This window comes from Pseudophryne corroboree, chromosome 7 (assembly GCF_028390025.1).
Source record: "Pseudophryne corroboree isolate aPseCor3 chromosome 7, aPseCor3.hap2, whole genome shotgun sequence".
Lineage (NCBI taxonomy): Eukaryota > Metazoa > Chordata > Amphibia > Anura > Myobatrachidae > Pseudophryne > Pseudophryne corroboree.
In genome coordinates, this window is record NC_086450.1 from 331,884,057 (window position 1) to 331,908,087 (window position 24,031).

At 46.1% G+C, this 24,031-nt stretch overlaps 1 protein-coding gene and 1 non-coding gene across 6 annotated transcripts in view; both read right to left on the reverse strand.

Moving 5' to 3' along the window:
* Window positions 1-24,031, reverse strand: part of SNX29 (sorting nexin 29) — a 1,242,095-nt gene that overhangs the window by 676,472 nt on the left and 541,592 nt on the right. The gene's annotated exons all lie outside the window — the stretch shown is intronic.
* LOC134946978 (U6atac minor spliceosomal RNA) lies at window positions 22,873-23,006 on the reverse strand. Its single transcript, XR_010182514.1, has one exon. It is a non-coding gene; the product is annotated as a U6atac minor spliceosomal RNA (small nuclear RNA).

Here is a 24,031-nt window from a genome sequence, read left to right on the forward strand (position 1 = left end):
TGTAGTGTTCTTGCCTTTAAACAAAATTTCCCAGTCAGTGCCCCTTAAAGCTTCCCTCATCATGTCAAAGTTGGCTTTGCTAAAGTTTAGAGTCTTAGTTGAGCCTATATAGGGCTGCTTGTGAAAACTGATACTGAATGTGACCATATTGTGCTCGCTGTTTCCCATGGGCTCCCCTACCATAAAATTTGATATCAAATCCCCATTGTTTGCTAATACCAGGTCTAAGATTGCATTGTAACTAGTTGGTTTCTTTATAGTTGAAGTAAGTCGTGATCATTAAGTGTGTTTAAAAAAATATTACCCCTAGCAGTATCACATGAATCATTTGTCCAATTTATCTCTGGACAGTTAAAATCCCCCAACACTATTACGTCTCCTAATCTTGCCGCTTTTTCGATTTGCTTCAGTAACAATTCCTCATCAGACAAATTAATATCAGGCGGCTTGTAGCATATCCCTATAAGTATCGTTTTAGTTCCATTTCCCCCGCATGCAATTTCTACCAATAAAGTCTCCACAGTATTTACAGTCCCATCGTGAATGTCTTCATTTATATCAGGTTTTAAAAAAGGCTTTACATAAAGTCATACCCATCCACCCCTTTTATTTTATCTGTCTCTCCTGAACAGCGTATACCCCTCCAGATTAACTGTCCAATCATGAGTTTCACCCCACTAAGTTTCAGAAATACCTGTAATATTATACTGTTTGTTTGCTGCAAGGACTTCTAGTTCCCCCTTTTTCCCTGTAAGGCTTCTAGTGTTTACATACATACAATTAAGATAAGTATTCCCTCTACTGCTAGGAACTTAATTTTCTATATGCATTATTGGTGATCCATATTCATTGTTAATTTGTATTTTGGCAATACCCTTGGTAATACCCTTGCCGGCTGCTCTATCCCTCCCCCTTCTCCACCCCCACTCAGCTCACTACCTCCATCCTTATTATTATCATTGCTTAACCCATAGTTTCTAGCTAAACCTTCCCCGCAGGCACCTAATTTAAAATCTCCTCCAACCTTCTAACCATCCTTCCCCCCAACACTGCTGCCCCCTCCTCATTCAGGTGCAATCCATCCCGACAAAATAGATGGTGCCTGAATGAGTAGTCCACCCAGTGTTCCAGGAAAACAAACCCCTCTTTCCTACACCAGTCTCTAAGCCACACATTTACCTCCTTAATCACACATTTGCCTCCCTGGACTAGCGCGTGGCACAGGTAATATTTCGGAGAATATTACCCTAGATGTCCTTGCCTTTAGTTTCTGGACTAAGTCCCTATAATTTCTCTTAAGGACATCCCACCTACCATTAACTATGTCGTTGGTGCCAACGTGCACCAAGACCGCTGGGTCGTTCCCAGCCCCTCCCAACAATCTTTCTACCTGGTGCGCAATGTGACGTACCCCAGCCCCCGGGAGACAATAGACTGTACGGCGATCATGGTCCCGATAGCAGATTGCCCTGTCTGTCCTCCTAATAATAGAATCCCCTACCACCACAATCTGACTAGGTACCTCACTTTCTTCTATTCCCATCTGTGCCGGAAGGACCATTCCTCCGGTTGCTAGAGGGAACAGTCTCATCCAGCTCCATCATTTCTTCACTGCCATCTACAGAATCTTCGTCCCATCGAGCAAATGTATTGGGGTTTGGTAATTCAGAGATGTCCTGACTCCCCCTTCTTTTTCTTCTTCCTTCTGTGACCCTGCTGGCTACCTGGTTGTCCTCGTCTACTGGTGACCCCCGCCCCCGGCAATTTCTCCACTGCATGGCATCTATTCAAAGTGAGGGTAAGGCTTGGGGGGTAGTCCAGCATATCCGTAAGTGCTGGGCATGCCCCAAAGAGTGACAAAAACAGGGTGAGCCCCTCTCCCCGGCCGCTCATGCCCCCTTTTATGAAAGTGCATGTATGGATACAGTGCCTGGAACCGCAGCTCCCAGCCCTGCCCGAAGTCTAGTGGGAACACTATATACATAGTACAGATGTAGTCATGCTCATCTATGCTGCAAAGCGTATGCATCGCAGCACGGATGCGCAGCTAGTATGTCTACAAATTCATTTGGGCACGCACGTAACCATTCATTCCTATGGGCAAACGCCAGCTTTAGTCGCGTATAATGTACCGGTCGGCACACCATGTTTAAATAATTTCTTAGGTCCAGTGCTCTCCCATTGAGAGCAGTCAGAAATATATAAAGCACTGAGGCACTACTCACGGCACTATTAAGTCAGAAGATGAATCCAATGTTTTGTTCATTATAATACCAGGCCGTCAATATGACAGTACAACATAACAGTAATGTCAGCACAGTCTGCTGTAAACACCTGAACAAAACAACGCTTGAACTGCTACTCATAGACACCGAACTCCCCCGTCCGTGGACTACCCAAAGATCTTGCTACTTGCAGCCAGGCACTCACCATCATGGCTCAGTCTCGTTTCTCCTCACTGATGCTGGGAGGAGGTGTTGCAACTTTCTGGGGATGTCCCTGAAGGCTCAGCCATTCCTCCTACCAGCATCAGTTAAGACTCAGGAGAGGTGAAGCCGGCCGGGAGAGCAGATGTGGCTGCAGCACAATGCCAAGAAATAAAAGCAACCAAAGGGGCTCAGCAACTAGGTGCAGGAGGGGCAGGTTGCTGAGGCTACGTGGGCCCCGTAGAAGCCGCTCCTCCTGCACCTATTGTACAGTATCTATGCCCTTGTATATACAGTAGTATAAAATTAATAACTGCTGTGGAGAGGTGTCTCTGAAGAAGCAATATGTTGCTATGAGGCCCACAAGTTCTGGTTATGCCCCTGCCTCCAGCTATTTACAAACCATGGGTCCTGCTCTGAGAAAAGAAAACTCACAGATTCTGACACCCTACATCAGAGGTGGGGAACTTGCGGCCCTCCAGATGTTGTTGAATTACACATCCCAGCATGCTCTGCAACAGTTTTAGCATGGCCAAATAGCAAACCTGTAGCAGGGCATATTGGTATGTGTAGTTCAACAACAGTTGGAGGACCAAAGTTTCCCCACCCATGCCCTACATGATGAAACAGTAATTTAAAAATGTAATTAATTGGCCCAAAAGACCTTTGTACAGTCTTCAACTGGCTTGCTTTATGGCACAGGTAAACCTCTTTTATATTGCTGCAGAACAGTTATTAGTTTTTAATGCATTACCTTTTGGCTGAAAAGGGCTTTTTATAGCTCTTTTTGCTAACGTAAACTGATTTTCTACAATTTATTCCTGAACTATGTATACACACACATGCTAAATAAACGGGTGTGGTTCATCAAATCGACAGTATCTAGGTCGACAATGTTTAGGTCGACTAATATAGGTCAACAGTCACTAGGTCGACATGGATGGAAGGTCGACAGGGTTTCTAGGTCGACATGTGCTAGGTCGACAGGTCTAAAGGTCGACATGAGGTTTAATTTTTTTTTGGGTGTAGTTTTCTTCGTAGAGTGACCGGGATCCCCAATTAGTGCACCGCTTCGCTCGCCATGCTTCGGGCATGGTGCCTTCGCTCCGCTACCGCTTCGCTCGGCACAGATTACAGTTCCAATCGTAGTCCACGTGGATCGTTAAGTAAGAAAAAATTCAAAAAAAGAAAAAAAAATTGAAAAACTCATGTCGACCTAGAAACCCTGTCTACCTTCCATCCATGTCGACCTAGTGACTGTCGACCTATAGTGGTCGACCTAAACATTGTCGACCTAGACAGTGTCGACCTTCAGACCGGATCCCAAATAAACTACAGTATTTAATCAGTCTTCATAAACCTAAACTAATGGAAGCAGAAAGTGAAAAAGTGCCAGTTCACATCTCTTCCCACAATTCTCAGGTGAGAAATTTGACTCCTCTATTCTGTGTTTCTGTGCAGAAATGTTGGTCTTGTTAATAAATAATAAAAAAAAACCACAAGTATTGATCACACAGGTGGGAATTAGAGGCAGCTGGACCCTGTATATACTCTTGTACAGTACCAGACACCGCTACAGGTGGTCAACAAATAGTAGATGAAGGTGCAGATAAGACAAAACTATAGTGCACATACTATACAAGCCACAAACATACACTTTTTATAGTATACAGCCCTTTCCATTGATTTAAAACAGTAAGCAAATTTACCATTAACACAATTATCCAATAACCAAATATCTAAATAGAAACACATAAAAAATAAAATAAAATAAACATTATATAGTCCCTCCTTTCAGGCTGGCATGAAGTTTGCCACTTCAGATGTCTAAGGCATCACAGTATAAAGTACTAAACACAGAAAGTGACAAAGTTTAATTACTGATTTTCTCCTAAATGTTTTTTTTTATTTTTTATTTTTTATATATTTATTGGTTTTTCAATATTTGTACAAGAGACAAACATAATAATTTGGACATGTAAGAGACAGGCACATCAGGGCATCCAACAACAGATACATCGCATAAAAGTCTGAACAATGGTACACATATTGCCCTGCCCCTACCGTCTCCCATCCCACATACTAAACATATTACTGAAATAAGAAGAAAGTCCCATAAACAAAGAAAATAGGAAAGAAAGAGAAGAAGAGACGACAATTACAAAGGGAAAAAAGGGAAGGGAAGAGGGGGGGGGGGTGTTCTTCCCCACTGCCCGTGTTAATAATATGAAAAATGTCTGCATGCGCATAGAGATTACTAGAGTGTCACAACTTCCGAAGTGTGAGAAACCTCATGAATTCAATTAAAATTAAACATTCCTATATATATGGTGAGTTATCTCTAAGGAATTGACTACCTTACTTATCCATATATATGAATCTTAACAATAAGTAAGGCTGTTTGACAGTCTGATATCGGTCCGTCTAGATACCTGCTTCAGAAAGTTGCCGGTAGTGATACCAGTCAGTATTTTCACAAATCTGAAAAATCTTGTGTCTAGTAATATCAGGCAAAGACACTATATACGGCCCCCATTTTTGATAAAATCTCACCACTCCCGTCTCAATATCAGCCATAGTAGAAAATCTGTCAAAATATAGAGCTTTTAAAAGCATATTATGTACTGTCTCAAGTCTGGGTACAGACTTCGAGATCCTTAGTAGCATGATCAATTTTTGAGCTGTTGTCACCAGAAAGATCAAGAACGGGCGCAAATCAAATTTAGTTGTCCCAAAACTCCAGTCCAGGAAATCAGCAAAGAGCAGAGCTCTCAGGTCCAGAGTAGCGTTACAAGAAAATGTTCTGGCGATATATTGTACTATCTTATTCCAGAATTTCTTAATGACCATAAATTATGTAGGAGTGTTGCTGAAGTAGCCCTACACTTCAAACATTGACCCGTTTCACTCGGCACGTAGTGCTTTCTCTGTGCCTGTGATATGTAGGTTCTATACATTATTTTGATATGTGTTTCTTGAAATGAGACGGAGTAAAGAGATTTCATCACAAAAACAGTGTTCTTAAACATTTGTTCACCTACTATGTTCATATCCAAGTCTATTTGCCTGGGGGCACATATCTTAGACCAAATGCGGGGAGTAGAGACCTTAATAAGGTCATCATACAGGTACCTTGTCCTGTAAGGAATGGTTTTGATTAAGTTCAAAAGTGTCAACAGTGGATCTAAAGACACCGGGGGAAGATTAGACCCATATACAGACATAGCATAGTGTTTGACTTGAAGATATGGTAATAAATACTGGTAAGATAATCCATAAGTATCTTTAAAGGTTAAATAGGTCATCAACCGGCCCCCGGGGTCAAAAACATCAGTCGTAAGCCTTAACCCTTTAGCCCCCAGCCGAACAATAGCCGTAGATTCCAACCCTGGTATGAATTGGGGGTTACCCCATAAAGGTAATGCACGAGAGACACAAGGATCTCTGCCTAAAGTTCTATTGATTGCCCACCACGTGTAGTAAGTATCCCTAAAAAAGATGTTATTACGAATGTAGTGCGGCAAAGACTACTTCGGTGTGTGCAGTAATGCCCCCGGTGAGTATGGGGAGCAGAATGAACAGTCTAGTGCATAAACTGAGAATAGCTCCCTTTCCAACAGCCAGTCTCATATGTAACGAAAAAATACGGATTGAGAGAATTTACTTAAGTCTGGAAGACCCAGACCCCCCTGTGTTCTGGACAGCTGCAATTTAACCCGAGCAATCCTGGGACGTTTGGATCTCCAGAGAAAAGTACTAAAACGGTCATATAATTTCTTTATGTCTGAGTCAGACAATCGAATGGGCAACATTTGTATAGTATACATAATTTTAGGGAAGATAACTGACTTAAGTACGGCTGTTCTACCCATCAGGGATAAAGTCAGATATTGCCAAAAGTCCAGTAACTTAAGCACCGAGGTGATCAAAGGCTTAAAATTCAAAGAGTAAAGTTTAGACAACTGTTTCGGAATGTGCACCCCTAAATATTTAAAGTGTGACTTGACTACTTTGATGTCACCTGTCACCGTCGAGGATTTATCAGTGGGGCCCAGTAACATGATTTCAGAATTATTGGTATTAATTCTATAGCCGGAAATAGTCCCGAACTGTGCAATAGCATCCATTATTATCGGTAAGGAGTAACGTGGGTTAGACATAAATAGTATCATGTCTTCCGCGAATAATGCTAGACGAAGATCTGTAGATCCAATCATGATACCCTGATATAAAGGCGACTGCCACAGGGCTATAGCCAATGGTTCCAACGCCACTGCAAACAACAGTGGGGAGAGCGGGCATCCCTGCCTCGTTCCCTTTTGAATCATAAATGAATCAGATAGATAACCATTGCACAGCACCCGAGTCTCTGGTCTAGTATACAAGGACCTCAACACTTTAATAAACCCATCCGGAAACCCAAACTGAGTTAAAGACGAGAAAAGATGCTCCCAATGTACCATATCGAAAGCTTTCTCGGCATCTAACGCCAAGATCGCTTCCGGGGAGTCCCACCCAGGGCTTTGAGATCGCTCTATCACCGCTAGTACCCTGCGTATATTAAGGGTGGAGCTTCTGCCAATAATAAAACCAGTTTGGTCTTTGTGTATGACATGTGGCAAAACATGTTTTAAACGGTCCGCCAATATCTTGGTAAACAACTTTAAGTCAGTGTTCAACAATGAAATAGGGCGGTACGAGCCAGGATTCGATAAATCCCTACCGGGTTTGGGAATTACATTCATTATGGCCGAATTGAAGTATATCGAGAGAGGTTCCAGCTGCATGATCTCATAAAAACACCTAGTTAACAACGGTATCAATTTAGAGGAAAGAATCTTAAAAAATTCCAGGGGGTATCCATCCGGACCTGGGGCCTTGCCAGTCTTCAAATTTTTTATAGCCCTGGACACCTCCTCGTCCGTGACAGGTTTAGTCAGCAAGTCTGAGAGATCAGTCGGTACTTGGGGGATCGGCAAGTTTTCCCAGAACCTATCTACCTCTACTTGTGGGGAAGGTGTAGGGGCAGAGTATAAAGAAGTATAATAAGCAGACATCACCGAAGCAATCTGAGCATTTGAATTAGTTAAAGTATCATCCCCTTGTCGCAAAGGTCGGACCACCATTGGAGCTTTCTGGCCTTTCAAAATATTTGAGAGCAACTTACCGCTCTTAATCCCATATCTATAGAACCTTTGATCTTTTTTTAAAGAAAATGTTGATTCCATCTTATTCAGCAACCCCTCATAATGCGTCTTTGCTTCCAAGTATAACATGTTATTAGCATGTGTAGGGGCAGACTGGTACATCTGAAATGATTCAGTTAGCACTGTCTGGGCCTGCACATGGTCCCTCCTAAGAGACCTACGGATAGAAGACATGTGTGAGATCAATTCTCCTCTAAGCACAGCCTTCGCTGATTGCCAAAAAAGTAGCGGATCCTCCACTAAACATACAGAATTATTTAAGCTAAACTCCTCCCATAACGATTCCAGTTTTTGTCTAAAACTCAAAGAAGCGGAGATAGCAGTCGGAAATCGCCTACCAGGGCTTCTTTCTATACCCAGTTTAAAATCACACCACACCAAGGCGTGATCAGACAGACAAATTGCTTCCATGTTGACTTCACTAATTCTACTCAGTATAGTGTGGGAACAAAAAATGTAATGTCAGCGGCTACAGGACATATATCCTGTAGCCCAGGGGTGGGGAACCTTTTTTCTACCGAGGGCCATTTGGATATTTATAAAATCCTTCGGGGGCCATACAAAAATTTTCAACTTAAAAAATGACCCTGCCCCCCAGTAGGTCTGCCCCTTAGAGTTACTGTGTGTGCGCGCCGGAGGCGCGCACGCGCCAAAATGGGTGTGGCCAGTTAAAATGGGACGTGATACACATATGCCCCCAATAGTGCGGTGCCAGATCCACAATTGCCCCCACAGTGCCAGGTATACAATTGCCCCTCACAGTGCCAGGTATACAGATGCCCCTCACAGTGCCAGGTATACAGATGCCCCCACAGTGCCAGGTATACAGATGCCCCCACAGTGCCAGGTATACAAATGCCCCTCACAGTGCCAGGTATACAAATGCCCCTCACAGTGCCAGGTATACAAATGCCCCCCACAGTGCCAGGTATACAAATGCCCCTCACAGTGCCAGGTATACAAATGCCCCTCACAGTGCCAGGTATACAAATGCCCCCCACAGTGCCAGGTATACAAATACCCCCCACAGTGCCAGGTATACAGATGCCCCCACAGTGCCAGGTATATAGATGCCCCCACAGTGCCAGGTATACAGATGCCCCCACAGTGCCAGATATACAAATGCCCCTCACAGTGCCAGGTATACAAATACCCCCCACAGTGCCAGGTATACAAATGCCCCTCACAGTGCCAGGTATACAAATGCCCCCCACAGTGCCAGGTATACAAATACCCCCCCACAGTGCCAGGTATACAGATTCCCCCACAGTGCCAGGTATACAGATGCCCCCACAGTGCCAGGTATACAAATGCCCCCCACAGTGCCAGGTATACAAATACCCCCCACAGTGCCAGGTATACAGCCCCCCACAGTGCCAGGTATACAGATTCCCCCACAGTGCCAGGTATACAAATACCCCCCACAGTGCCAGGTATACAGCCCCCACAGTGCCACAGTGCCAGGTATACAAATACCCCCCACAGTGCCAGGTATACAGCCCCCACAGTGCCAGGTATACAGATTCCCCCACAGTGCCAGGTATACAAATACCCCCCACAGTGCCAGGTATACAGCCCCCACAGTGCCAGGTATACAAATACCCCCCACAGTGCCAGGTATACAGCCCCCACAGTGCCAGGTATACAAATGCCCTCCCCTCTCCCCTCCGTGCTGCTTACCGTGGACGCGACGGAGGAGAGCGAGGCTGTCGGGTGAAAGCGGCGGCGTGTAGTACTTCAAATCAGCCGCCGGTTCGAGAGCCAATCAGAGCTCGCGGACCGGCAGCCGCGGCTCCTGATTGGCTGCCGGTCCGCGAGCTCTGATTGGCTCACGGACCGGCGGCTGGTTTGAAGTACTACACGCCGCTGGTCCCATTCTACAGCCGCGCTCTCCTCCGTCTCCCTGCTCTGACAGCTGAGACACGCTGCCGCCCGACTGAGCGGCAGCGTGTCTCACTGACACAACCTGGTGGGCCGGACCAAACGGCTTCGCGGGCCGTATACGGCCCGCGGGCCGGAGGTTCCCCACCCCTGCTGTAGCCGCTGACAAACAGGAATAAGCTTTTTCAGTAGGGTTATACAATCTCCAAAGGTCAAGAACTTGAAGGCACCTGCTAAAATGAAGGATCCCCATTCTCGGGAGCCTATGAGAGGTTCCCCTCTGGACTTGTTTATCTAAGGTGGTGGAAGTCACTAAGTTAAAGTCGCCACCTATCAACATCATAGTCTCACCATAGGTAAGTAATTTAGCTATCAGAGTCTGAAAGAAAGATTTTACATATACATTTGGTGCGTAGACGGTACATAATATCAGTTTAGTTTCAGCAAGCATGACTTCAGAAATCAAAAAACGTCCCTCAGAGTCTACTTCAATGTTAAGCACGTTTATAGAAACATGAACTTTAGCGAGTATAACTACACCCCTGGCTTTAGAGGTAAATGGGGCCACCGATATCACTTTCCATTGTAACATGTTAAGTTTTTCTGACTCTGACAATGTCAAATGAGTTTCTTGCAAAATTAAAATGTCCACATTTTGTTTATTGGCGTATATAAGAATTTTCCGTCCTTTGGACGGGGAGTTAATTCCACCGATATTCCACGTGGCCACTCTCAATAAAGCCATAGCATCAAAACAAAGTGGAAGTAAATGGCCATGTACCCAGATGCATATATATTCAGAGTCCCACAATGCACATGCAATGCAACAAAATATTTCAGGGGGGGGAGGAGGGAAAGAACATGAAGGAAAGAACAAGGGAGAGAGAAAAAAAGAGAGAGAAAAGAGAAAGTAAGCTATAAAACACATAGTATTTGCCATATGGCAAAAACCAACCCATGCGTAGACTTCCAGGGTGTAAAAACTGCAAAATGCCAGCTACGCCCAACATCTGAAATAAATGCTATCATCATATAATATTTCCGTGTCCGAATCGGGAAAAGGAGGGGGAGGGGGGGGGGGGAGATGAAGGAGAGCATTCTTTTCTTGATTGTAAATTGTTACAACAATCTGTGGTGTCACAGCGTTAAAAGACATATCTAGTGGGTATCTATCATGTGGCGTTTCAAAAATTTCAACTGCTGCACGGAACAGTATAAACCATGAACAAGTATGAGAAAAACAAATAAGCATTTAAATATGAGTATGCCTCCACTTATATCTATATGATATGCAGTCCAGCATTTATCTTAGCCAAAGAACAAAGAAGTCAAGCCATATCAATAATAATAGCCAGTACTCATGTGCATGGAGGGGTGTGGGTGTGGGGGGGGGGGGAGGGGGGTAGAGGGAGGAGGGGGAGGGAAGGTGCGTAAAGCACTCTTATCTTAATTGTAAATTGATACCACAATCTGTGACATCCCAGCGTTAAAAGATATATTGAGTGGGTATTCATCCCGTGAGATATCAAAAATTCTAACTTCTGCACGGGGCAGTGCAAACCATGAGTAAGTATAAGAAAACAAATAAGCATTCAAATATGAGTGTGCTTTCACGCACATCTGTATGATTTTCAGTCCGGCAGTAATCTTAGCAAAAGTAATTAAACCATAGCAACAGTAATTGCCAGAGCTCATGTGCATATGAGTAGGTTCAATCAGGACTGCGTAGCAGTCATTTCCCAGCACATGGACGTATGGAATCCTATATTCCATCCTGCTAGAATCACAATCCAGGGCTCCATATAACAGAAACTGTAGAGAATGAACTCAGTAAAATGTCACTCCGGATCATCACCGTCATTACGTAAAGACGCCTGAGCGCCATTATCCTCTTCGCAGTAGGCCTGGGCCTCGTTCGGGTTCAAGAAATCAACATAAGTGTCTCCCGTAAAGATGCGCAAGCGCGCTGGATATAGTAAGGCGAACTTCTTTCCTCTGGAAATCAGGGAGGTGCAGATACAGTAGGTGAGAATGCCTTCCTGGCTTTAGTTAACTCCGCGTAGTCCTGAAAAATATATATAGCATTCCCCTCCCACTTGATGTCACGGTGTTTACGGGAGGCTCTCCATAATGCTTCCTTGTGTAAAAAAATTAAGGCTGTGAAATAAAACTACCCGCGGCCGAGCGCCAGGGTGTGTGCGCAGTGGACCCACACAGTGGGCTCTCTCAATTATCATTTACGCACATTCCGTGTCAACATGCAACAGAGCCGGCAGCACAGATTTTAAGAAATGCAGCAAATCAGGTCCCTTGACAGTCTCAGGTAATCCTACCACCCTTAGAATCTGCCTCCGCGACCTATTTTCGAGGTCATCTAGCTTGTTTAATATCTGGCGTTGTGAGCGGGTGTGTTTCGCCTGGGTGACCTGCAGTGTGGCTACATCAGCAAACAGTTCGCCCACTCGTTGCTCTGTCTCTCTGACCTTTTTAGTGAGACTAGAGAGCTGTCCCGTTATGTGCGCGGTCTGCTCCTTAATAAGCGGGCCCATAGCTTCCCTTATCGCCCCCACCATATTACCGTAAGTTAGCGGTGCATCAGGGGAAGGCACCGCCTGTTTGGGGGAGCCCAGTGCCTTCGTATCTTGATCCCGCTGAACAGGTGAGGCAGAGGAAGGTGCAGAACTGACTTCATCTCCGGAGTCAGCCGCATCCGGCGCCATCTTAAGTCGCCTGCTCTGCCTATGCTGCCGCTGGCGGTATTTCTTTCCCGGCATCAGGGGAGAGAAATACTTCTCCATCCGCCGGAGAAAGGATCCCAGGGAATGCGGGTGGGGTTCGGACCGGTAAAGAGGCTGTGTTAGAGCTGTGAAATGCCGTGTTGAGCGTCTGGGGACGGAGACGCTCCGAAGCGCGTCCTCACATGCCGGAGGCGGAACCGGAAGTCTCTCCTAAATGGTTTTATATGCTAATTACTAAAATTGTGCAATTAGGATTTTACGGAGTCTGTACAATTAATATCTTCATATAAAGTTTGCTCTACATCAATTATGATAAATGATTGCACATTGCATAGTTCCAATATTGCAGTTGCTGTTGTGGTTTTAATCCTATAACTGTTTAAATTGCAATAATTTAAACTTGTAAAGTGTTGTTTTTATGCTGAGTTTAAAATAGAAATCAGAAATTGAAACCAAACATCAATGTATACATGCTACTGTCAGTAATAAAGTTCAATGTGTTGCACTGTTCAGTAAAATCATCTGTAATGTGATCAGAATAAAATAACAGGATTTGGTACTTACCGTAAATCCCTTTCTCCGATACCACAGGGGACACTGGAGTGCTCTTTACAATGGGGTATAGAGTGTGTGCTAACCGGGAGCAGGCACTTTAGAAGTGTGAATAGCTCCTCCCCCTCTATACCCCTTCTACAAGCCAGTCTTAGTAAACCGTACCAGAGGAGAGCTGGAAGAATAAACTTCAGAGGAGGAGTGAAACAAGTACATACAACCAACACAACACACAACAGGTTTGAAACATACGGATGTCAAAGGAAGAACTGAAAACAGTTAAACACATAATGACAGTAACCATGGTAGGAAGGAATAGCGCAGGGTAGGCGTCTAGTGTTCCCTGTGGAATTGAAGAAGGGGTGTACCGGTCAGTACCAAGGGCCTACTTCATATCTCCCGGGGGAGGGGGGGCGGGGGGGGTGGCAGATATAACATGTGCAGAGAGAGTTAGATTTGGGTGGGTTATTTTGTTTCTGTGCAGAGTAAATACTGCCTGCTATATTTTGACACTGCAATTAAGATTTCAGTTTGGACACACCACACCCAAATCTAACTCTCTGCACATATTATATCTGCCCCCCTACAGTGCACATGGTTTTGCCTAGTTGCTAACAAATTTGCTGCTGCGATCAGATCTGAATTAGTCCCCAAATCCTGCAAGCATTATACAGGACAAACAATGAGTCTGATTTCCTCAGAGAAGCGGTCCTGTCCACCTAGAGCCTGAGAGCCCTGACATCGTCCAGAGATTTGGAATCAGGAGAGTCTTCTGGAGGAACCGGTACCACAAGAGGTTGTCAATTTGGAAAGCCGAGACCGCACTTGAAAGAAAAGACATTTCCTTGCAGAGCTCGGCCCCATCTTCCCGGAAGATCAAGAATGGAGGGCAACAGGGAAGAGCTCCGAGCTCTGACACTTTTCTTGCAGAAGCCAGGATGAGTAGAAATACCACTTTCCATTATAGGTACTTCAACTATACTTTCTCCAATGGTTCGAAGTGAGAGGACTGCAAATACAAAAGGACAATCTCCAGGTCCCACGGTGTCGTGGGAGGAACAAAAGGTGGTTGTAAACAAACAACCCCGTGAAGAAAGGTTTTAACATCTGGATCAGTTTCTCCTGGAAGGAGATGGACAACGCAGACACCTGCAATATCCTAGACGTAATCCAGCTGAGAAAGCTGCATGCAGGAAAAAGGAGGAGCCGTGACATCTTGAAGGTAGTAGGAAACATTCCACAATGTTCCCACTAGGATGCGTAAGCGTTCCAGATGCGGTGGTAGTGGCTGAAAGTAACTTCCTTCCGGTACCGAGCATAGTAGGGATGACTGCCGCTGAAATCCCTCTATGCCTTAGGATTTCCCTTTCAACAGCCACATCGGCAAACAAAGCCGCCTTAGGTCTGGAAAGACTAAAGTACCCTGTTGTAGCAGATCCGCTCACAGCAGTAGAGGCCATGGATCATATATCAGAAGCAGACAGAGGCTGGAATTCCAAGCTCTGCATTGCCTTCGTTCTCTTGATGCACTGAAGAAGACAAAGCAGTGGAGGAAATAGTGGAGGACAATACAATGGCAGTTGATGATTTTGACTGGACACCATAAGGTCAACTTATGGACAGCCCTACCGATGGACCAGATGTCTAAACACTCCCTGACGACTTAGGTTCAGCCTCCCAATTGTCCCTGCCAGGAATGAATCTTGCCATATTCCTCCTCCCAGAGAAGGATGTGGCTTACCTCCCTTATAGCCGCTCGACTTCTGGTGCCGCCTTGCTGGTTTATGTATGCCACAGCCTACAACACTGACTTCATTTCCAAGATGTTTATAGGCAGCGTCGCTTCCTGTGGAGTCCAGCGGTCTTGGAAGTGGGTGTCCTGAGTCACTGCCCCCCACCCTCACAGGCTTGCCTCTGTGGTGAGGAGAGTCCAAGACCACACTTTGAACCTCTAGTCCTGTAGGTGAGATGAGGTCAACCACCAGAGTGTTAGGCGCCGAGGGTCCGCCCGTCAGTGCGGCCCGGTGCCTAGCAACTAGGGACGCCGCATGCGGACAGCCGCCGGCTCCCTAGCAACGCTAGACGCCGGGCGCACGGAGCCGCTCAGACCCTAGCAACAGGGACGCCACTGTCGGACCGCGTTCCCCGTTGCTGGGTCTAGATTAATCACCTCATTGGTATCCTGGCCGTGCAGCATGCAGCTGCACGGCATGATTATTAATTACCCTGTCTGGCTCCTGATTGGAGAGCTCCCAGTTAAAAGCACTCTCTGGACTTCTCACAGACGCCGGTAATAGCTTCCTGTTTGCTGTGTCTGTTGCAGAGAGTTTTCCAGTCCTGTCTATCCGGTCGTTCCTGTCCTCAGTGGTCCAATACTCGGAAGTTGTCATCTTTTCCTGGAGTCCTGACCGAGCACCTTTAACATCCTGTGGTGTTCGTGAGTCGCGGCGTAGCCGTGTGTTGCGGCTTGACCGCTTACTATTTATTATTTGGTTACATTGTGTTTCGGAGCTTTTGCGGAGGATTCCGCTCCCACAAATCCACTCTGGTATCCAGCGGTGCTGGATAGGAGTAACGGATTCGTGGATTTTTGGTTGTCCTTTTCCCTGGCGGTTTGTCCGCACATACTTCTGGTTTAAGTTAGTTAGCTTGTAGCACCTGGCCTGGTTGCTTAGTCAGAGGGCCCCTTGTTATCACCCTGTCTCGGATTTCCCTTTGTCTCCCATTAAGACCTGAGGGGGCATCGGAGTTGGGCAGACATAATCCGCCCTTCAAACGCGGCTGCCATGGGCTCAAGCAACCATAGTCTCGCAGGGGATTTCTGATAACACGGGCGAGACAACGGAGTTAGGGCGCCAGGGGTTACTAGGCTTTCCTGCTCCCGTAACCAGCATTCCATTCCAGTACTCTGACCTTCGTCATAAGATCACCTCTGGTCAGACGTACTGGTATCATAACATTATTACCGGCCAGACTAAAATTTAAAATTAAACAGGGTTTGATTTTTTCCCTTATTTCAGTTTGGAAGATTTGTCGGCCTCATGAATCCCACTGGTGTAGGGCCAAATCCTGGCCAGCTTCTAGTTAGTCAGATTCAAGAACTTACTCAGATGGTTCAGGATCTGTCCCTTCGGGTGAGGTCACAGGAAGATCTGTTACGGACTTCCCCGAGGGTTGTTCCTGAACCAAAAATGCATTTGCCTGACCGTTTTTCTGGGGATAGAAAGCAGTTTTTTAATTTTAAAGAGTCTTGTAAACTTTATTTTCGTTTAAGAGCAGTCTCCTCAGGTACGGAATCTCAGCGGGTCGGAATTATTATTTCTTTACTTCAGGGGGATCCCCAGACCTGGGCTTTTGGTTTAAGAACTGACGATCCGGCATTGTTGTCTGTAGACGCCTTTCTGGGGTCTTTAGGGCTATTGTATGATGACCCTGATAGAGAGGCATCCGCCGAGAGTCATTTGCGTGCTCTCAGACAGGGTAAGAATCCCGCAGAGATTTATTGTACGGAGTTTCGCCGTTGGTCGAACGACTGTGGATGGAATGACCCAGCCCTACGCAGTCAGTTTCGCCTCGGCTTATCTGAGTCTATAAAAGACAGTCTCCTTCAGTATCCCGCTCCTGAGACTCTTGATAAACTCATGGAGCTTTCTATTAAGATTGATCGTCGTCTCAGAGAGCGGAGGGCTGAAAAAGGAGCATCTGTCGGGTCTATTCCTGGTGTTTTTTCCATTCCTGTGGACATAGAGGAGCCCATGCAGATAGGTCTCTCCAAGCTGTCTCCTGAAGAAAGAACCAGAAGGCAAAATTCTGGTCTTTGTTTGTACTGTGGGAGTAAGGGACATTTTGCCCGTAATTGTCCGAACAAGTCGGGAAACGCCTCGACCAAGTGAATTGTGAGGGGGTTCACTTTGGTCTGCAGCTTATCTCCTCAAATAATTCACTGTTAGTCCCAGCTAAAGTTTCCTTTGGCAGCCTCTGTTCCTCGGTGTCGGCTTTTGTTGACAGTGGAGCTGCAGGGAACTTTATGGACTTAACGTGGGCCAAGGCCTTAGGTATTCCTCAGTTAGCCTTGGGTAGGTGTATCACCATGCATGGTTTAGATGGGAGTCCCTTGTCCAATGGGGTTATTTCTCTCTGTACACCTCCTGTACTATTTTCGGTAGGAGCTCTTCATTCCGAAAAAATTGAATTTTTCCTTACCCATTGCCCAGCAGTTCCAGTGGTTCTGGGTCACCCTTGGCTGGCCTTTCATAATCCCATCATTGATTGGCAGTCGGGGGAGATCTCACAGTGGGGTACCATCTGTAATAAGGAATGTATTACGCTTCCCATCAGAATAGCTGCTGTCATTCCCGCACCCATTCCTGTGGAATACCAGGATTTTGTTGATGTATTTTCCAAGGGCAATGCTGACATTCTGCCTCCCCATCGGCCTTATGATTGTGCTATTGAGCTAATTCCTGGTGCCACTTTGCCTAAGGGAAGGTTATATGCATTGTCCGGACCAGAAACTGTGGCCATGAATGAATATGTTAAAGAAAGCCTAGGGAAAGGATTTATCAGGCCGTCTAAATCCCCTTTAAGTGCAGGCTTCTTCTTTGTGGAGAAGAAGGATGGATCACTCAGACCTTGCATTGACTTTAGAGCCTTGAATAAAATCTCAGTAAAAAATACTTACCCTTTGCCGCTGATTTCTGTCCTCTTTGATCAGCTACGTTCGGCTGTGATTTTTTCTAAGATTGACCTGAGAGGAGCATATAACCTCATCCGAATCAAGTCAGGGGATGAGTGGAAAACGGCATTCAGTACTCAGTCGGGTCACTATGAGTATCTGGTTATGCCATTCGGCCTGTCTAACGCTCCGGCAGTTTTCCAGGATCTCATTAACGATGTGCTCCGTGATTTTCTTGGAAGATTCGTAGTAGTCTATTTAGACGATATCTTGATACATTCTGACTCTATTGAACAACACGTTACCCAGGTGCGTCAGGTTCTAAAAAAATTACGTGAAAATCACCTATATGCCAAGCTGGAGAAGTGTGAATTTCATGTCACGGAGGTATCCTTTTTGGGGTACATTATTTCCCCTCGGGGATTCTGTATGGAACCGAAGAAGCTCCAAGCCATCCTTAGTTGGGCGCACCCCACCAACTTAAAAGCAATTCAGCGCTTTTTAGGGTTTGCGAATTATTATAGAAGATTTATTCACTCTTTCTCCGACCTAGTTGCTCCCATTGTGGCACTGACTAAGAAGGGAGCGGATCCAACCAACTGGTCACGTGAAGCTGAGTTATCTTTTCAGGCCTTGAAACAAGCCTTTGTCTCAGCCCCGGTCCTCAGACATCCCAACCCAGAATTGCCTTTCATTGTTGAGGTTGATGCCTCGGAGGTTGGAGTAGGGGCTATCCTATCTCAGAAGGATCCGGATTCTCTGGAATTACATCCTTGTGCCTTTATGTCCAGGAAATTCTCATCTGCTGAATCCAACTACGATGTTGGTAACCGGGAATTACTGGCTATTAAATGGGCTTTCGAGGAGTGGAGGCATTGGCTTGAGGGAGCAACACATACCATTTCAGTTTTGACTGATCACAAAAATCTTCAGTACATTGAATCAGCTAAACGGCTGAATGCCCGGCAAGCTCGTTGGGCTTTATTTTTTACTCGTTTCAAGTTTATTATCACCTTCAGGCCAGGTTCCAAGAATGCCAAGGCGGATGCCCTGTCACGCAGTTTTCTTCCAGTTCATGATAACAGACCTGTTACTCCCATACTTCCGTCTTCAGTCATTCGGGCAGGCCTCACACAAGATTTATTTACCCAGTTAAAGCAGCTTCAACATCAAGCTCCTGGAAATACTCCTGCTGGTCGTCTTTATGTCCCTGAGTTTTTGAGAGCAACCGTTTTGACGGAGTTTCATGATAGCAAAGTTGCCGGGCATCCGGGGATCGCTAAGACTTTGGAATTAGTCTCCCGCTCAGTATGGTGGCCTGGTCTTTCCAAAGACATTAAGGAGTTTGTTTTTTCGTGTCAGGTCTGTGCACAGCATAAAGTTCCCCGTTCCTTGCCTATCGGTCAACTTATGCCCTTGAATGTTCCTCTCAGGCCATGGTCTCATATTTCCATGGATTTTGTGGTGGACCTCCCTCTGTCAGCCGGATGCCGAGTCATATGGGTGGTAGTTGACCGTTTTAGCAAGATGGCCCATTTCATTGCTCTTCCCCGATTGCCATCTGCCCAGGGATTGGCAGTTTTGTTCCTCCGCCATGTTTTCAGACTCCATGGGTTACCCACTGATATTGTTTCTGATCGGGGTCCACAATTCATTGCACAATTTTGGAAGTCTTTTTGTGCCTCTTTAAAGATGAAATTGTCTTTAACGTCTGGCTACCATCCCCAATCCAACGGGCAGACTGAGCGAGTTAATCAATCATTAAAACAATATTTGCGTTTGTACTCGGCCAAACTCCAAAATGACTGGTCCGAGTTTCTTCCGTTGGCGGAGTTTGCTTACAACAATGCCTGTCATTCCTCCACCAATGTGTCTCCATTTTTTACAGTTTTTGGTTTTCACCCCAGAGCTAATTCCTTTTTTCAACATTCCTCTGTCTCCTCACTGACCTTGACCGCTCATCTCAGACTCATTTGGAGAAAAGTGCACCTTGCTCTCAGAAAAGCGGCATTTCGGGAGAAAAAAATTTCTGACAGGCTCCGGCGGCCGTGCACTTTTAAAGTTGGAGATAGGGTGTGGTTGTCGACTCGCAACATTAGACTTCGACAAACCTCAGCCAGATTGGGCCCTAAATTTATTGGACCATTTCATATTATAAAAAAAATCAATCCAGTTGCTTTCCGGTTACGTTTACCAAGAACTCTCCGGATCGGAAATACTTTCCATTGCTCCCTGTTGAAACCATACGTTTCTTCCAGTAGATTTCCTCGGAAGATCTCTCAGGGGAAATCACCAATAGATGTACAGGGTCAGCAGGAGTTCTTGGTGGAGAAGGTTCTCGATTCCAAGTTGTCCCGGGGTCGGCTTTATTTTTTGGTACATTGGAGAGGTTATGGTCCAGAAGAAAGGTCTTGGGTCCTGGATGAGGATCTCCATGCCCCGAGGCTCAAAAAGGCATTTTTTCGAGAATTTCCTCAGAAACCTGGCCTTAGGGGTTCCTTGACCCCTCCTCAAGGGGGGGGTACTGTTAGGCGCCGAGGGTCCGCCCGTCAGTGCGGCCCGGCGCCTAGCAACTAGGGACGCCGCATGCGGACAGCCGCCGGCTCCCTAGCAACGCTAGACGCCGGGCGCACGGAGCCGCTCAGACCCTAGCAACAGGGACGCCACTGTCGGACCGCGTTCCCCGTTGCTGGGTCTAGATTAATCACCTCATTGGTATCCTGGCCGTGCAGCATGCAGCTGCACGGCATGATTATTAATTACCCTGTCTGGCTCCTGATTGGAGAGCTCCCAGTTAAAAGCACTCTCTGGACTTCTCACAGACGCCGGTAATAGCTTCCTGTTTGCTGTGTCTGTTGCAGAGAGTTTTCCAGTCCTGTCTATCCGGTCGTTCCTGTCCTCAGTGGTCCAATACTCGGAAGTTGTCATCTTTTCCTGGAGTCCTGACCGAGCACCTTTAACATCCTGTGGTGTTCGTGAGTCGCGGCGTAGCCGTGTGTTGCGGCTTGACCGCTTACTATTTATTATTTGGTTACATTGTGTTTCGGAGCTTTTGCGGAGGATTCCGCTCCCACAAATCCACTCTGGTATCCAGCGGTGCTGGATAGGAGTAACGGATTCGTGGATTTTTGGTTGTCCTTTTCCCTGGCGGTTTGTCCGCACATACTTCTGGTTTAAGTTAGTTAGCTTGTAGCCCCTGGCCTGGTTGCTTAGTCAGAGGGCCCCTTGTTATCACCCTGTCTCGGATTTCCCTTTGTCTCCCATTAAGACCTGAGGGGGCATCGGAGTTGGGCAGACATAATCCGCCCTTCAAACGCGGCTGCCATGGGCTCAAGCAACCATAGTCTCGCTGGGGATTTCTGATAACACGGGCGAGACAACGGAGTTAGGGCGCCAGGGGTTACTAGGCTTTCCTGCTCCCGTAACCAGCATTCCATTCCAGTACTCTGACCTCCGTCATAAGATCACCTCTGGTCAGACGTACTGGTATCATAACACAGAGTAGAGATATCTGAATTCTAGGGGCCAATGTCACTCTCTGGTGAAGGAACAAGTAGGATCCCGACCACTGAGATAGGAGATCCAGCTGAAATGGTCTTGAATGGAAACAGACAAAAAGAATTGCCTCTAAGGCTGCCACCGTCCTCCCGAGTAGTTGAATGCATAAATGCACTGACACCCGCCTGTGTTGTAGGACCAACCGAACCCTATCTTGAATGGCTTTCACCTTGTCCTGAGGGATGAAGATCCTATGCCTCACCGTAACCTGGATCATACCCAGAACTGAAGTCAGTTGTAGATGGGACTTTGGAAAAGTCAGGATCCACCTATGTCATATACGGAGCCCGAGAGTCACTCCTCTGTTCTGGAATAATTAGTTTTTGGAAGAAGCCTTTCCGGGTAGGGAATTAACATGATCCCCCTTGTCCTTAAGAGTGCCATGAGTATCGCCATGACCTTTGTGAAACCCCTGGGGGCCATAACAGGCTGAAGGGTAAGGCCTGGAACTGATAATGCGAGTCCCGAATGGCGAGTCGCCGATACATCTGGTGAGGTGGTCAGATGGGTATGTGCAGGTAAGCGTCCTTGATGTCCAAGGACACTAGGAACACATTTTCCTCTAATCCTGCAATGCATAAATGAAAGGATTCTATTCTGAACTTGAAAAACTCTCAGAAAAAGGATACTGATCCTTTAAGAACAGAATAAGTCTGACCGAGCCATCCGGCTTCGGAACCACAAATAAACTGGAGTAGAACCCCTGTTTTAGCTGATGTGTGGGGACTGGTACCAATACTCGTGCTGTCAGGAGTTTGTCTATTGCCTCCTGTAAGACGACACGCCTGTCATCTGAAGCTGTCAAACCGATGGTGAAAAACAGAGGAGGTTGGAACCAGAAATCGAGCTTGTACCCCCTGAGTGATGAGTCTGTATCCAATCGTCCGGGTAGGAATATGCCCAGACATTCCGAAGTCCCGCAGATGAACTCCCACCTTGGGGTTCCCCAGGTGAGAAGGAAACCCGTCATGCACTGGGATTCATGTTGGACTTGGTGTGCTGGAGGGAAGAAGTCGCCGTGGCTCTGTCACGTTCTCTGGAACTGCAAGAAAGTGCTGATTCTCCTCTGGAGCGACCTCTGAATCTTCCAGAGGCCCGAGTGGATCGAAAGGAAGGTCCAGAAAAAGGCCTTCGAGTGGCCGGCACAGCTGAGGGGAAAAAAGTAGACTTAGCCCCAGTCGCCTGGGAAATCCACTTGTCCAGGTCGGGCCCGAATCAGTAAATGGTAAATCTTCCACCTCCCTCTTTAATTCTGCATCTGTTTGCCACTGTTACAACCAGAGAGCTTTGCGACTAACACCGCTAAGGTGGAAGACCTAGAAACGAGATTACATACCTCTTTAGATGCCTCACCTAGATAAGCGGCTGACTCCTCACTGTGCTCTGCAAAGGGGATAAGATCCTCCTCTGGGGGTCCTGCTCGCAAACTCTCAGCTAGTTGTTTCGCCTAGGCATCAATGGCTCTGTTGACATGGCTGCCTACCAGTGCAGGAAGCAGTGTTACGCCTGCTGCTGTGTTAATGGACAGTAATTTTCAAATTTCCTGTCCGATGCCTCCTTTTTGGACAGACGAAACACTGAAGAATCTACTGTAGGGGGAGTTTTGCATCACTTTCTGCCCTCATCAGGGAAGGATATGTTGACAAAAGTCTACGGGGCAACTGGAATATTTTATCCGGGTGTTTCCTGGCCGCTCTAATGTCCACTTTTAAAACTTGGCGTATTGAGACAATCAATGCCTCAATGCCCTGGTACACAGTCTCTGGTTCCTCTGGGATCTGTTCCTCCCCTGTGTGTAGAAACTCGCCCCCACAAATGGGGTCATACCCGCTTCCTTAAAAACTTGTTTAGAGATGCCACTAAGTATGTGGCAGTACCTTAACCGTATATGTGTTGTAAAGGCCACTGGGACCTTTTAAAACCTGGTCAAGGGGAGTGCTAAACATCTCTCTTTCACCTTTTTCAAGACTTGTGTCACAGAATGGGGATGGGACCATGGCCTTAGTGAGCCTTTCCACTGACCTTGCTAGGGCCCGAGCCCAGGCCATTTCTTGGTCTGGTGAGGGGTCAGATTTCTGAGATCTGAAAACCTTCCGAAGAGGCTTTCAGCTCCGCAGACAGATGTGACATAACAGTAGTGAGCTGTGACTTTCCAACTGGTGTATCCTGCACCTGTGGTGATCTATTGAGCCATGTTGATCCTAATCACAAGAATCACATCATGTCTGTGCATGTGTAGTACAAAAAAACTTCCAATAGGCATTGAGAGCAATTCCAGTTCACTGGAAAGGGATTGCAGGAGCCCTCCCCAGCAGGTCTGCTCTACTGAGGTCAGAGGACTAACGCCATCTGAGGATGGCATTAGCTAACCAAAGCAAGCTCCGAATAGCTAACCATTTCGGAGCTTGATCTGTAACACATTCCTTCTGCGAGGGCTGGCAGTCAGAAAGCAGGCGATTATCAACGTTCTACCTTGTTGCATTGTAATGAATTATATCTTTAAATATAAGTAAACAGCTGTTTCTATTGTATAATAGCTGAATTTGCTCGACAAATATGGCCCAAAATCTGTGTTACAAAAACATAGACATAAATTTGTCATTTGTGCCAGTGATTAGGTGTGACCAAGTATGGGCACACCAGAAAAAAAAAATAAACATGGCAAAAAACTTCAACATTGAGTATACATTTATTTTTATATGCAGTATGTGTAACAATACTATAACAGTTGTATACTTTACATTGGTAGCATTTTACATTGTGACCGTCTGGCATTATGAAGCCAATACATGTTCACATCTGTGAGGACCAGTTTACACCCTAGCGCATTATTCTTCCCCAGCCTCACACACTATAATCTACTGACTTCATCTATTTTTAACAGGGAAAAAATTCCATTTACCAACACAGCACCATCTGGAGTCATTGCAGGAAAGTTGATTTAGTTTGTTGCCTGTTATTACTTTTCACCGCAACTGACAACAAATTTGCTTC